The sequence below is a fragment of the Eublepharis macularius genome, chromosome 9, assembly GCF_028583425.1.
Source record: "Eublepharis macularius isolate TG4126 chromosome 9, MPM_Emac_v1.0, whole genome shotgun sequence".
In the NCBI taxonomy this organism is placed as follows: Eukaryota; Metazoa; Chordata; class Lepidosauria; order Squamata; family Eublepharidae; genus Eublepharis; species Eublepharis macularius.
In genome coordinates, this window is record NC_072798.1 from 7,800,772 (window position 1) to 7,812,968 (window position 12,197).

General features: G+C 44.9%; 1 protein-coding gene across 2 annotated transcripts in view; it reads right to left on the reverse strand.

Annotated features, from left to right (window-relative positions):
• The window catches only part of MKLN1 (muskelin 1), a 107,762-nt gene that overhangs the window by 88,873 nt on the left and 6,692 nt on the right, over positions 1-12,197 (reverse strand). Inside the window, exon 1 of one of the 2 annotated variants that reach the window (XM_054989201.1) lies at positions 8,322-8,340. The exons of the other annotated variant lie outside the window; for it this stretch is intronic. The gene's annotated coding sequence lies outside the window, so the exon portion shown is untranslated. Of the gene's footprint in view, positions 1-8,321; positions 8,341-12,197 lie in introns of those variants that run through there. 2 annotated transcript variants of the gene reach the window in all.

The following is a 12,197-nucleotide window of genomic DNA, read 5'->3' on the forward strand; positions in this document are numbered from 1 at the left end:
AAATGCTTCCTATTCCTCTCATTTTATTCACCGCGAAGTAGAAACCTCCACCATCATCTAGCAAAATTAAAGTCACAAAGAGAGTTGGAGCAGAACCAGTAGATCAGATAGCTCTTACGCAGGCCTGGCCATTATAACTTGGCTCCTATTCCAAAACTAATCATAGATACAAGACAAAAAAAGAAAGGATATTAAAAAGATACTACTACGGCTATCACTCGACTAAAGAAATAGTCAATTAAACCTCTGTATTTCAGCAAAACTTTATTTATGGTCAACACAGCCACTTAATACTGATTGCAGATTAAATCTGTGTAAGTATCCTGAGGAGACCCAGGTTCAAATGCAATATATAAATGAAGTAAATGGTGATAAAATATTCTGTAGCCCAACTTCAGCCCCCTTTGCTTGGGGAAAAAGCAGGCTTATAAATATTTTAAATAAATGTAGTTCTGAATTTTTTTAAAAAAAATCACATCCGCATGGCAGCAAACACCATTTCAGAAGAGAGGATGCTTCATTCAAAGCAGCCCCTTTATGCTGCAGTTTTTATAAGTATTTAATATTAAATCAAAATTTTTAAAACGCCTTGTCTGTTTCAATAATGGGCGTCTTCAGTATATCAAGAGATTTTTAATTCATTCACACAGCCCTGAATATTACCAAAACCCAACAGACATCACCAGACAAAGATCTCAATGTATAAATACTAAAATTTTATGGGGATATATGATATAGTTGCTAATGCTAGATTTGGATGCAGGACACTTAGGCAGAAATTCCCAGTCAGTTATGAAACCTAATGAGTAGACTTGGCTCAGGCATTATCTTTTGGTCTACCTCACAGGGCCGTTGTAAAAATAAAGCACTGCGGTGAGCTTACTGAAATGACAGAAGGATAGCTGTGAAACACATACAAACCTGAGAAGCATGAGCAGCACACAAATGCGTATGACAATTTGGCAACTTCACAAACAACACACCTTTGCCCCGTCAGCCGACATCACACAGGTGTTAGCTGTCTACATCCAACTTAGCGATCAAGATTTGGGGTGCTATAAATACCACCACTAATAAGAACATATGGTCAGCCCACATGTATCCACAGTCACTTAACCAAATACTTGACAGGGCCTGAAAGTGGGCTGGATGGCGTTCTGCTACAGGAGAATCCTGGGGAGGGGGGGGGGAGTAGAAAGCTTTGCCAAGTCCTAAAATACGCCCCCCCTTCCTTAACCAAGCAGCACTGCCCAATAAGGCAAGCATGGCTGCTTCTTACTGCTACTATCTATGTATAGGGTGCGCTCTTCACTTCCAGGTTCTACCAAAGCCCAAACACCCTCTAGCATATGGGTTGGATCTAGACTGAATTTTCTAATGGCAGAATCAACTTTCCCCACCTCCCCCACCCCACCCCTCCAACTTTCACAAACCGCTGCGCTTGAGGGATAGGGGACCCTGAGAAATGAAATAAGACGGGTTTGCAACGGGAAGGGGAAAATCGGTGGAAACCGTAGAGTTAGTCTGGATCCAACCCTACACTTAAGACTATTGGCAGTATTTAGTGAGTAGACATATTTGCTTTCATTAATTTCCTGATTATAACGCAGCAGCTTTACTGTATTTGATACAGATTCTGTATAAACACACACACACAAGCAAGAACACATGAAAACTTCGTAAGTGGGGGGAACTGGTCTCGGAAGAACCATGTCCTCAGAGGCCAGTGCCTCCTCCATCTTTTTTATTTATTAAAACATTTTACCCCTCCTTCCCTAATGATTCAAGGCAGCTTACAATAATAAATTAAAAACATTTAGTTAAAACTAAAATAAAATAACAATCCCCAAATCACTCTCTCCCTTCCTTAAATATGCCTGTCATTTAAACCCTCTCAAAAGCCCAGGCAAACAGAGAGGCCTTGGAGCACCTCCTAAAGATCTCCAAGGTGGGGGCTTCCCTCACCTCTTCAGGGAGCCTGTTCGACAGAGTAGGAGCCACGATCGAAAAGACCCAAGCTCTGGCTGATGCCAGATGAGGCACCCTAAGAGGTGGGATTGCCAGCAGATTGCTGCCTGAAGACTGCAGGCGGCATACGGGGACATAAGAAAGGAGACGGTCCTTCAAATATGTGGGTTCTGGGTCATGAAGGGCTTTAAAGGTCATAAACACCACTTTGAACTCAGCTCAGAAACTGACCCGCAACCAACATGGGCAACTTATGTTCCCAGCAGTGAGCCCCCAACGATTGTCGTGCTGCCACTTTCTGGGCTAGTTGTAGTTTCCTGGTTGTTTTCAAGGGCAGGCCCACATAAAGCACATTACAGTAGTCCAACCAAGAGATTACAGAAGCACAGAGCAGCGTGTCCAGAGTCTAGGTATCGAGAGACCTGGCACACCAGGTGCAGCGGATAATACGCGCTCCTGGCCACCATTCCGACCTGCTTTTCAAAGAGCAGGGTCCGCGAGCACCCCCCAAGCCCATAACCTGCTCTGAGAAAGCCAACTTCATCCAGGAGAAGTGGATTTAATCCCTCTAGAACATCTGCCTTCCCGGCCAGCATTACCTCTGTCTTGTCTGGATTCAGCCTCAGCTTGTGCAGCCTTTGAACTTAAGGGGCTGGTCCTCCTTGAAACAGATTAAAGAAACCTTTGCAGGGTGGTAGGGGTGGGAATTGTGTTTTGTCTTGCATTCTCTAAGCCCAGTTCTCCCCCTGCCCCCCAAATTAAGCCTCAGGCTAAAAGGAAGGAAGCAGAAGGATGAAAGGTGAGGACAGTGGCCAAGGCGATTCCCCAGTAAAGACAAGGAGAGCGGCTCACATCAAATCTTCCATTCCAGGGGTACGTGGCTGCCTGCAACGTCTGTGCCGCCCCCGCCCCCGCTAAGATGTGCCATGCAGTGCCAAGTATCCTCTGCCTCCACAGCACTGGAGGGGAGGGGAGATAAGATCCCAGTGAGCAGCCGGTCCTGAGTGAAGAGCCATCCCCTGAAAATTTGCAATATTGAGATATATATAGCTATTCCAAAGGTTTTACAGTCATTGCTACCTACGCCTGGTCTTTAGACAGATGGCAAATTATAAAATTATAAACCATAATATTATAAAGAGCAAGCATAGTACAGTGGTTATGATGTCAGATTAGGATGTGGGAGGCTCAGATTCAAGACTCCATTCTGCTACAAGTGCCTTGCTGTCTGACTTCAGGCCTGTCATTCTATAACAACAACAACAACAACATTCGATTTATATACTGCAGGACACCTTAACATCCACTCCGAGCGGTTTACAAAGTATGTTGTTGTTGTTGTTCCCACAACAATCACCCTGTGAGGTGGGTGGGTCTGAGAGAGCTCCTGGAAGCTGGGACTGACCCAAGGTCACCCAAGTGGAAGAGTGGAGAATCAAACTCGGTTCTCCAGATTAGAGTCCCGCCGCTCTTACCCACTACACCAAATTGGCTCTATCCTACCTCACAAGGTGGTTGTTAGGATAAAAATCAAAGAACCACCCTGTATATCATCCTTAGCTCCCTGGAGAAAGGGCAGGAGACAAGTTTACAAAATAATAACCAACAACAGGAGGAGGAGGAAGGCTGATCTTTCTGTCTCCAGTTGAGGGAGTACTGCCCATCATACTTGTGTCTGAAGAAGGGAGCACTGACTTTCGAAAGCTTACATTCTGAAAGTCTTGTTGGTCTCCAAGGTGCCACTGGACTCAAATCCTGCTGTTCTACTGCAGACCAACATGGCTATCCATCTTCAGTATGAAGGCTTTTGTAGTGAGATAAATCAGCCACATTTTGGGACCCCTTTGGACCAGGAGCCCTTAGCCACTGTAAGATACTTGAGTCTTCTGACTTAACAGAAAAAATGGAGAATTCTCCAGTTTGCAGGATCTGAGCAAGTCTGTTAATGATAGGAGGTTTGAGAGGTCTTTCCTTCATAGGGTCGCCATAGATTGGAGGTGACTTGACAGCACATAACAAAAACAAACTGGTACAGAAACAATGGCACCATGGGAGGCACCAAGAAATAACACTGGTCAACACAGAAAAATGTAACACCGAGCAAAATCTGAGAATGAACAAAGAACATAAGAGCATGGGTGGGTGAGTCATCTGAAGGTGGTTGCAACACCCAAACAGATGCCCAGGACAACCCCTCCACAAGGGTGGGATCCAAAATGCCCTCCTCTCTCTCTCAAGTAAAGTGAACCTTCACAGCATATCCAGTGCTCCGTTTTCAGAGAAGAGGAGGATATTCTGGAATATTACCAAGTAGTACATTCATGGAGCGAGGGAGTATCGCGTGCCTGAGAACTTGCCACAAGTTGTTCAGACAACTTGCCACAGAACCCACTGTCCAAAAACATACCCGAATGTTCTCAAGTGAAAATACAGGCGGCATCTTATGAAACAATCTTAAATGGACTCTTCCGTCTTGGAATACTCGCACGCCACTCCAAACCAGCACTAGTAATTTTATGAGATATTTTGTAGATCAGCTTCCAAGTACTTATCAGAATTAAGGCAACATCTTCTGTTGCTAAAATATTTAAAATGTGCATCCTTCTAAAGGCAGTAATGCATCTAAATTTTTATGATTATAAACCTTCCAACCCAGTATAGCTTCAAACTCACTCTAATTATCAGGGTGTTCTTTAATTACTGATTACCCTTTTTGGATCTTGTTTTAAAGTGACCCCTCTTTGCAAAATCCCCCTTCTTTTTGCAGTTTTTAGTATGAATACTATCTGCCTCGTGGATACAGTAGGCCAACTTTCACTTTCAGTGAAAGTAATATTGAAGCCACAAACTGTAGTTGAATATTCTTTTCTTAGTGTTAGGTGCTGAATATTAGGTCAGGCAACCTAATTCTGTCCTGCCCAAGTACCATTTGGTTTCTGTTCTCTTTACCAGTAGCAAAAGCTGAGAATTACCTCATTTTGTTATTAGCAAGCGGCTTTCCAAAGAGATTTTTATTAGTAGCACTGGGCAACAAAAAGATATGGACAAATCACTTTCTGTACTTCTGGAAACCATTTTTGCTCTATCCAAAGCAGCTTCTTTTTTTTTTTTAGCATCCATGGGAAATATATTTTTACAATCAGAAGCCTCCCAAATTATTAGTCATGTTTCTGAATTAATGAAGTAGACTTAAGGTTTCATACTACTAAGTTAGCATTCTGCACTCAAGTCACGCATCTCCAAAACCCACAAACTTGTATACTGAAACAGAGAGGGATCCCGTATTTCCATTTTCCCCAGGCCACTTTGGTTAGGGATCCTGATGTATTTTGACATCTGGGCATGGAGCAGAGGTCACTGGGGGTGTGGGCGGAGGTAATTGTGAATTTCCTGCACTGTGCAGGGGGTTGGACTAGATGATCTAGAGGTCCCTTCCACCCCTATGATTCTATGATTTTCTCCCAGGTATTAGATTTTGCCACCATGCCGAGGGCAGCATGCGTACCAAGGACACATCCTATGCACATTCTATGGGAAGTCTCATTGAACTAAATGAGGGAAACTTCCGATTCAAAGTGTTCAGGACTGGACTGCCTGAGTCAGACACAAACTGAATATGATCTATGAATATGATTTAAAAATATTAGATTTACCTACCTCCCCCCACAACACACACAACCAAGCAAAGATCAGTGTTTACTAAAACATAATTCCAAATCACCATTAAATGATGACAGAGCTGCACCAATAGTTAATCTTAGACATTTCCTATCTTTGGGGGGGGGGGGGCGCGGTTGCTGCTTTAAAAAGGCGCTCCTGCTCTAGATATGCTCCAGTGAACACAAGCTCAACATCCTACTTACAGAATATCTGTAAGCAGGGCTTTTTTTTGGAGAAAGAGGTGGGGGAACTCTCACCTAGGGCAACTCCTGGGAGAAGGTGGCGCGCCTCTCAATAGATGCACACGCTCCCGGGACTGCATGATGACATCATTTCCAGGAAGTGATGTCATCACACAGAAGTGGCCGCCCCAGGAGCTCTTCTGTGCTCCATGGGAACAGGTTCAATTCGGCCCAGAACAGGCCACTCTGCAGCGGGGGAGCACTCCCCTGCCTGGCATCAGCCGGATCTGGACCATTTCGGGCCCAAATTGGGCCAAAACGGGTCCAAAATGGCCCGGAGCAGCCTGTAACAGGCTGTTGCCACATGAGAAAGCACTCCCCTGCAGGGCAGCAGCCCAAACCTGGTTGTTTAGGGCCCAATCTGGGCCATTCTGCCCAGATTGGCCTAGGACAGGCTGCTGCCACATGGGAGAGCACTCCCCCGCTGGGCTGCAGCCTGATCCTGGCCATTTGGGGCCTGAATTGGGCCCAAAATGGCCAGAATCATGCAGCTGCTGAGTGGGGGAATGTTCCCCCACCAGGCAGAGACCCAATCCTGGCCATTTCAGGCCCGATCCAGGCCATTTTGGGCCCAAATCAGGCCCAAAATAGCCAAAAGGGGCTTGAAATGACCAGCATCAGGCCACTGCCAGGCAGGGAAATCTTCCCCCGCCCAGCAGGGGCCCAATGCTGGCCATTTGGGGCCTGATCGTGGCCATTTGGGGCCCTAAATGAGCCCAAAGCGGTCAAAACAGCACCGAAGTGGCCCAGATCTGGGCTGAACCAACCTGGAATGGGCAGCTGCTGGGTGGGGAACCCTCCTCTGCCCAGCACAAGCCCAATCCAGGCCATTTTGGGCCCGATCCAGGCCATTTTGGGCCCAAATCAGGCCCAAAATGGCCAAAAGGGGCTTGAAATGACCAGCATCAGGCCGCTACCAGGTGGAGAAATCTTCCCCCGCCCAGCAGGGGCCCAATGCTGGCCATTTTGGGCCTGATCATGGCCGTTTTGGGCCCCTTTTGGCCATCTGGGGCCCTAAATGAGCCCAAAACGGTCAAAACAACACCAAAGTGGCCCATATAGGGGCTGAACCAGCCTGGAATGGGCAGCTGCGGGACGGGGAACCCTCCTCTGCCCAGCACTAGCCCAATCCTGGCTGTTTTGGCCCCGATCCAGGCCATTTTAAGCCATAAATGGGCCCAAACGGCCATAATGACCCATGTCAGGGCCCAAATAGCCTGAATCGGGTCACTGGCGGGCAGGGGAACCTTCCCTGGCCCAGCACCAGCCCAATCCGGGCTGTTTTGGGCCCTAAAAGAGCTCAAAATGGCCAAAACGGCCAGATTGGGGCCAAAACGGCCAGAATCGGGACGGTGACAGGTGGGGGAACCCTCCCCCTCCTGGCAGCAGCCCGATCCAGGCCGTTTTGGGCCTGATCCAGGCCCAACATGGCCAAAATAGGCCCTTTTAAAAAATACCCATGTAACACCAGTCACGTGGGTATTTTGAACAGCTGCCAGAACTCTGTTCCAAGACATTCCGTCTCAAAAAAAGCCCTGCCTGTAAGTAGAGTTTCCCTTGAAGATAAAGGTAGGTTAGAAGCTTTTTAAAATAAGTATTATCAAGTCTGCAAAAACTAGTAGCTCCTCAGGGAGGTTTTTTCCCCCTCAAACAGATATGTGGTGCAAGTTACATCTCCAAGCTAAAACTAGCAAGAGGCTTTTTGCAGGGAAAAAACATGATCACCTAAACAAAAATTCAAGAATTGCAATTCCCAGTGCTGAGCCAAAAACTTGTCAATGCATTTGTACTTAAATGCTATTTAAAAAGTGTCAAAGCATCCAAATTGTTGAAAAACAAGCTTTTCTCCGTTTGTTCAGAAAACAAAGCTGAGTAAAACAGTATCGCTGCAATTTTCTTACTGTCTAAATACATTAACAAATGCTCGCAGAGGAGACGAGAAACTGAATTGGCTGAGCAGGCATTCAAGAGGCAAATCATGTCCTTTGAACATCTTGAATAGTTTGATCAAATATAATCGATCAGATGAAATACGATCATTAAAATCATTCAGTACTAAAGAGAAACATCTTCCCCATTTAGACAGAGAATAGTTTGGAAGGGTTCTGTTTTCTGCTTCCCAACGCACAGCTGTCAATTTCCCCTAATCTAGATTTGCTTCTTTTACGTATACAAATAGTGCTCTACAAAGTTATTAGTAACGTTAGAGCAATTATCCTGACCAGTTATGACCATTACCTGTCTATCTAATATAATTTCCTCCAAGGACTACATGGCAGCCGCACACCAGCATTTCCCTTACCATTTAACCCTCACAACATCCTTACCCTTGTGAGGTAGATGAGGCTGAAAATACGTTACTGGCCCAAAGTATCCCAGTGAACTTCACGGAAGAGTAGATATTTGAACGTGCTTCTTTTGGATCCCAGTATGGCACTCTCTTATACTTACGATGGCTTCCCCACTGTGTTATGGGCCGTGCCGGCAGCATTTGTATTCCAGCCTTGCTTGAGGAACCTCAGGAGGGCTTACATGGCATGGAGTTTCTTGTCTAGCTCCTGAACAAGCTGAGACCTGCTTAGCTTCAGCCATAAACTATCCACGCTTATGAAGATGTATGTTCTTCATATTCCATTTTTGTAAGAGAAAGGAGAACAGCAAATTAATCTGCACAGCCCAGAGCCCTGCTGATTCTTAAGATGTTTCATATACTGAGCGTAATAAGCCTGGGCCACCAACGCCCCCCGCCCTAAAAAAAATGCATTTATCACACTTGTAGAAAAATCCTCTTTCTACCCTTTAACTCGCTCAAATCATTGAGATTATTTTTTGTTCACTGGCAAAGCCTTGACTTTTGAAGCCTGCAGTCCCCTAGAAGACATTCCCAGCTGTGCAGCCTGCACAGATATCAGCTAAGTGCCAGCAGCAGTCCCCAGTTCCCATAAAGAACAAAATAAATTGTGTAGGATGCTTGACTCAGAGCTGTTTCACAGGTTCTCCTGCAGACTTCATAGAAATAGTAAAAAAGAGGACAATGAAAAGCAGTTAAGAGCTTAGGAAATGCATTTAAGCTACTTGCATATTACATTTCTGCTAGCATTATCGTTCCCCCTTAGCTTTTCTTCCCTTTTTCTTTGCTGGGCAGACATTTTCACACACCCTACTGATAATGAACTATAAGGAGCAGTCAGAGCCATTAAGCATTACCCAACGCCTTGGTTATATGCACATAAGAATCAGAATGAGGGAAAGTGGAATGCTGAATTTCAGAATCACCCCTCCAAAATCAGAGAAGCTTTACAGATGTGAAAGGATCCCCAGAAAAGTAAAATCAACACGGAGCAGTAGCTAGTGTAGACAGAAGGTATGTTTTGGACTTGAGAGAGGGAGGTGCTCTGGGTTTGAATCCCAACTCAGCTTCAGAAGGTTACTGAAAAGAGAAATACGGTGTCCTGAGCACCACAGAGAACTGGGGGACTCAAACAAACAAATGGATGAAGTTCCTTATTTACGTACTGCCTCTCTTTAGTGGAACTTGAGCTTCACCTTACCTTCCACTATAAATGGAATTCTTACAACGAGCTTAGCAAACAGAAAAGCAACTATGCATCTGACAAAAGCATCTCTGATCCAGTCTGCCGAAAGACAACAGTTGTTCCTTCATCTACAGACAGACACTTCCCGCCAGCTGCAATTGGAAGGTGATCGTTTTACATCTTCTGGCTATCAGAAGAAAGCTGGAAGGTCCTGTTTCTTTTTTATTTTGCCTCTCTCACTGATACTCAAGGCAGATTACAACTAAAAACAACACAATAAGTACAATACACAGATCTAACAAAATTAGAGAACAATGCATTAACACAGACAAGATTGGAGAACAGTATACAAAGAGAGCAATAACGTTGGATTACAAAAATAAGATGACAAAGCATAATATACCCAACGAAGACTAGTTTATATTCTACGCTTTATCCAAATGCCGTCCTGAACAGTTCAATTTTGCATCTTGCAGAAAAGCAGGAGTACAGGAATCTTCCTGACGTCCTAAGAATGCCCTCCCAAACAGAATACTCCACCAGATGAAAGAAGCTACTGCTTTACAGTAAAAAAAAATACGTATGTGTTCTTCCATACTATTAGTGCCCTTGCACGACATGTTAGAACCTAGAATGAGGTCAGACTAGGAAGTGGTGTTGTTGAACAAGCTCTCTTTACAAACCAAGTTTCACTACGATCGCTCTGTGCTCACAACAACAACGCTTACAGTGTTTTACCTCTTGCCCTTCTTCACCTCTCTCCCTCTCCAAAAATAGGCTCAGGTCAAGCTAATATGTACTTGAAATGTAAAACAGTGTCCTTAACGTACCGAAATCACAACCTACTGTGCTGCCAACAAACAAGCAGCGAACGTCAAGCAGGCCAACTACACCAGAGGCCTTGCAGTTCTCGGCCTCCAAGTGTTTTAAAGGTCGTTCTCCAACATTATATTGAAACAAGTTCCTCGGAGAGGGGGGAAGGACCACGTTCTAGGGGAAAGATATGACGGAGAAAATGTTTGCAGCAGACCATACCAGTCACCTTGGAATGGCAAAAGAAGCTTTCACGGCCCTATACACAGCAGCATTTCATCTGGAGGTGATTAATGATATTGTGCCACTCACATCCCAGGATATTAGTACAAAGCCTCTGGAGCCTCCTTACCAGAGAGACCTCTCACAACAGAGGTGCAACACTGCAAGTATATTCTACGCTAGCGTTCCTTGTACTCCCACAACAAAATGTATCCCCAAGGAACACAACTAGGTTCTGCGTAAGGTGCAAGGAGTGGGTTTGTGTCACTGCATGTACCCTGATACCTGTTCCAAGATTTGACCAGTCACACTCGATCAGCATTTTACAGTTGCCATTTAAGAGCTCATATTTTCCTGCAAGTCCACGTAACAAGACACTTTGTTTTCGCTTGCATTATTACTGCGTTCAAGTTGTGTCCCAAACCATCACGGCTCCCAAAGGGAAGTCATTACTGCAGTCTGCTGGATCTCTCCTTGCCAGCTATACGCATTTGTCAATAATCTGCCAAAAAAAAAACCCTCTAAAACACCACCGCTGATTTTTAAAAAAATGATCAAACAAAAGGACTATAAGCCAATTACTGGCTACTGACATTGCCCTCTGAAAGAAAAATTCGTTCTAAAATACTCTCATACTACAGAACTCAAAATTCATACCATGAGAAATAAGGGCAGTGCCTTTAGACATGCCCCCCCCAAACAAGGGTGAATAGATGCCAAGGGATGAAAGAGCCCCTTCCACACTGATGCCCCTCACTGTGGCTCTCTTGATAGGGTGACATAAAAGTAACAACCTAACACAAAACCGACAACGAGTATCCAGCTACTCATTCTAATTATTTCAGCTGAAAACCAACTGAGGCGAATTCTTTTTCCCTTTTTTTTTTCTTTGCATACAATGGGTTTCCACGGGCCACCACTCTTCTTTTGACTAATTGTTTTGCTGTGTTTGGTTTGCTGATTTCAGAAGAGAAATTACGCTTGTATTTTAGTTCTTTGCACTCGTAGCTGTACCTCACATCTGGTAAGACTCAATCAGAAATTGGCCATACGGGCAGCACCATCTCAACAGGGTCTGCTGTCCGAGGGCCTGCCTCTTCCACTCCAGAGACAAAGCTGGTAGCTCTCTTTCCCAGCTGTCTTGAAATGCAGAAGGGCTAGATGCACACGTGCAACAGGGCTTCCCGAACACCCATTTCTTGCCCTACTGGGCATGCGTAGCTTGCGATTTTGTGTTCCAAGACCTCAAGAGAACAAATAGGGAAGAAGTGTCAGCTGTTCCATCTCCAGGGCGGGTAAAGGGCCATTGGAGGCAAGAGGGAAAGATGAACACACACAACAAACACACAAACGAAACTGCTTTATACTGAATCTGATCATCGGTCCATTAAAGCCAGTATAGTCTATTCCAGGGGTGGCCAAACTGTGGCTCGAGAGCCACATGTGGCTCTTCTAGACTTATTGTGCGGCTCCCAGTGGTCTCTGAGTATCACCATGGCCATACATTTTATTTTAGTTTAGTTTATTTCCCTCCCTCCTTTCCCCCCCTTTCCTCCTTTTCCAAGTCTTTCCTTCCCTTTCCTTCTTTCCTTCCATGTCTTTCCCCTTCTTTTCCTTCCTTCCTTCTTTATTTCCATGTCTCTCATATTTTCAATAAAAATGTTGGGGTTGTCAGGTCTGACTCAGAAATTAACTGGGGAATTTGGGGATGAAGCCTAGCAAGAATGTGACATCACTTTTGTGATTTCACTTCCAA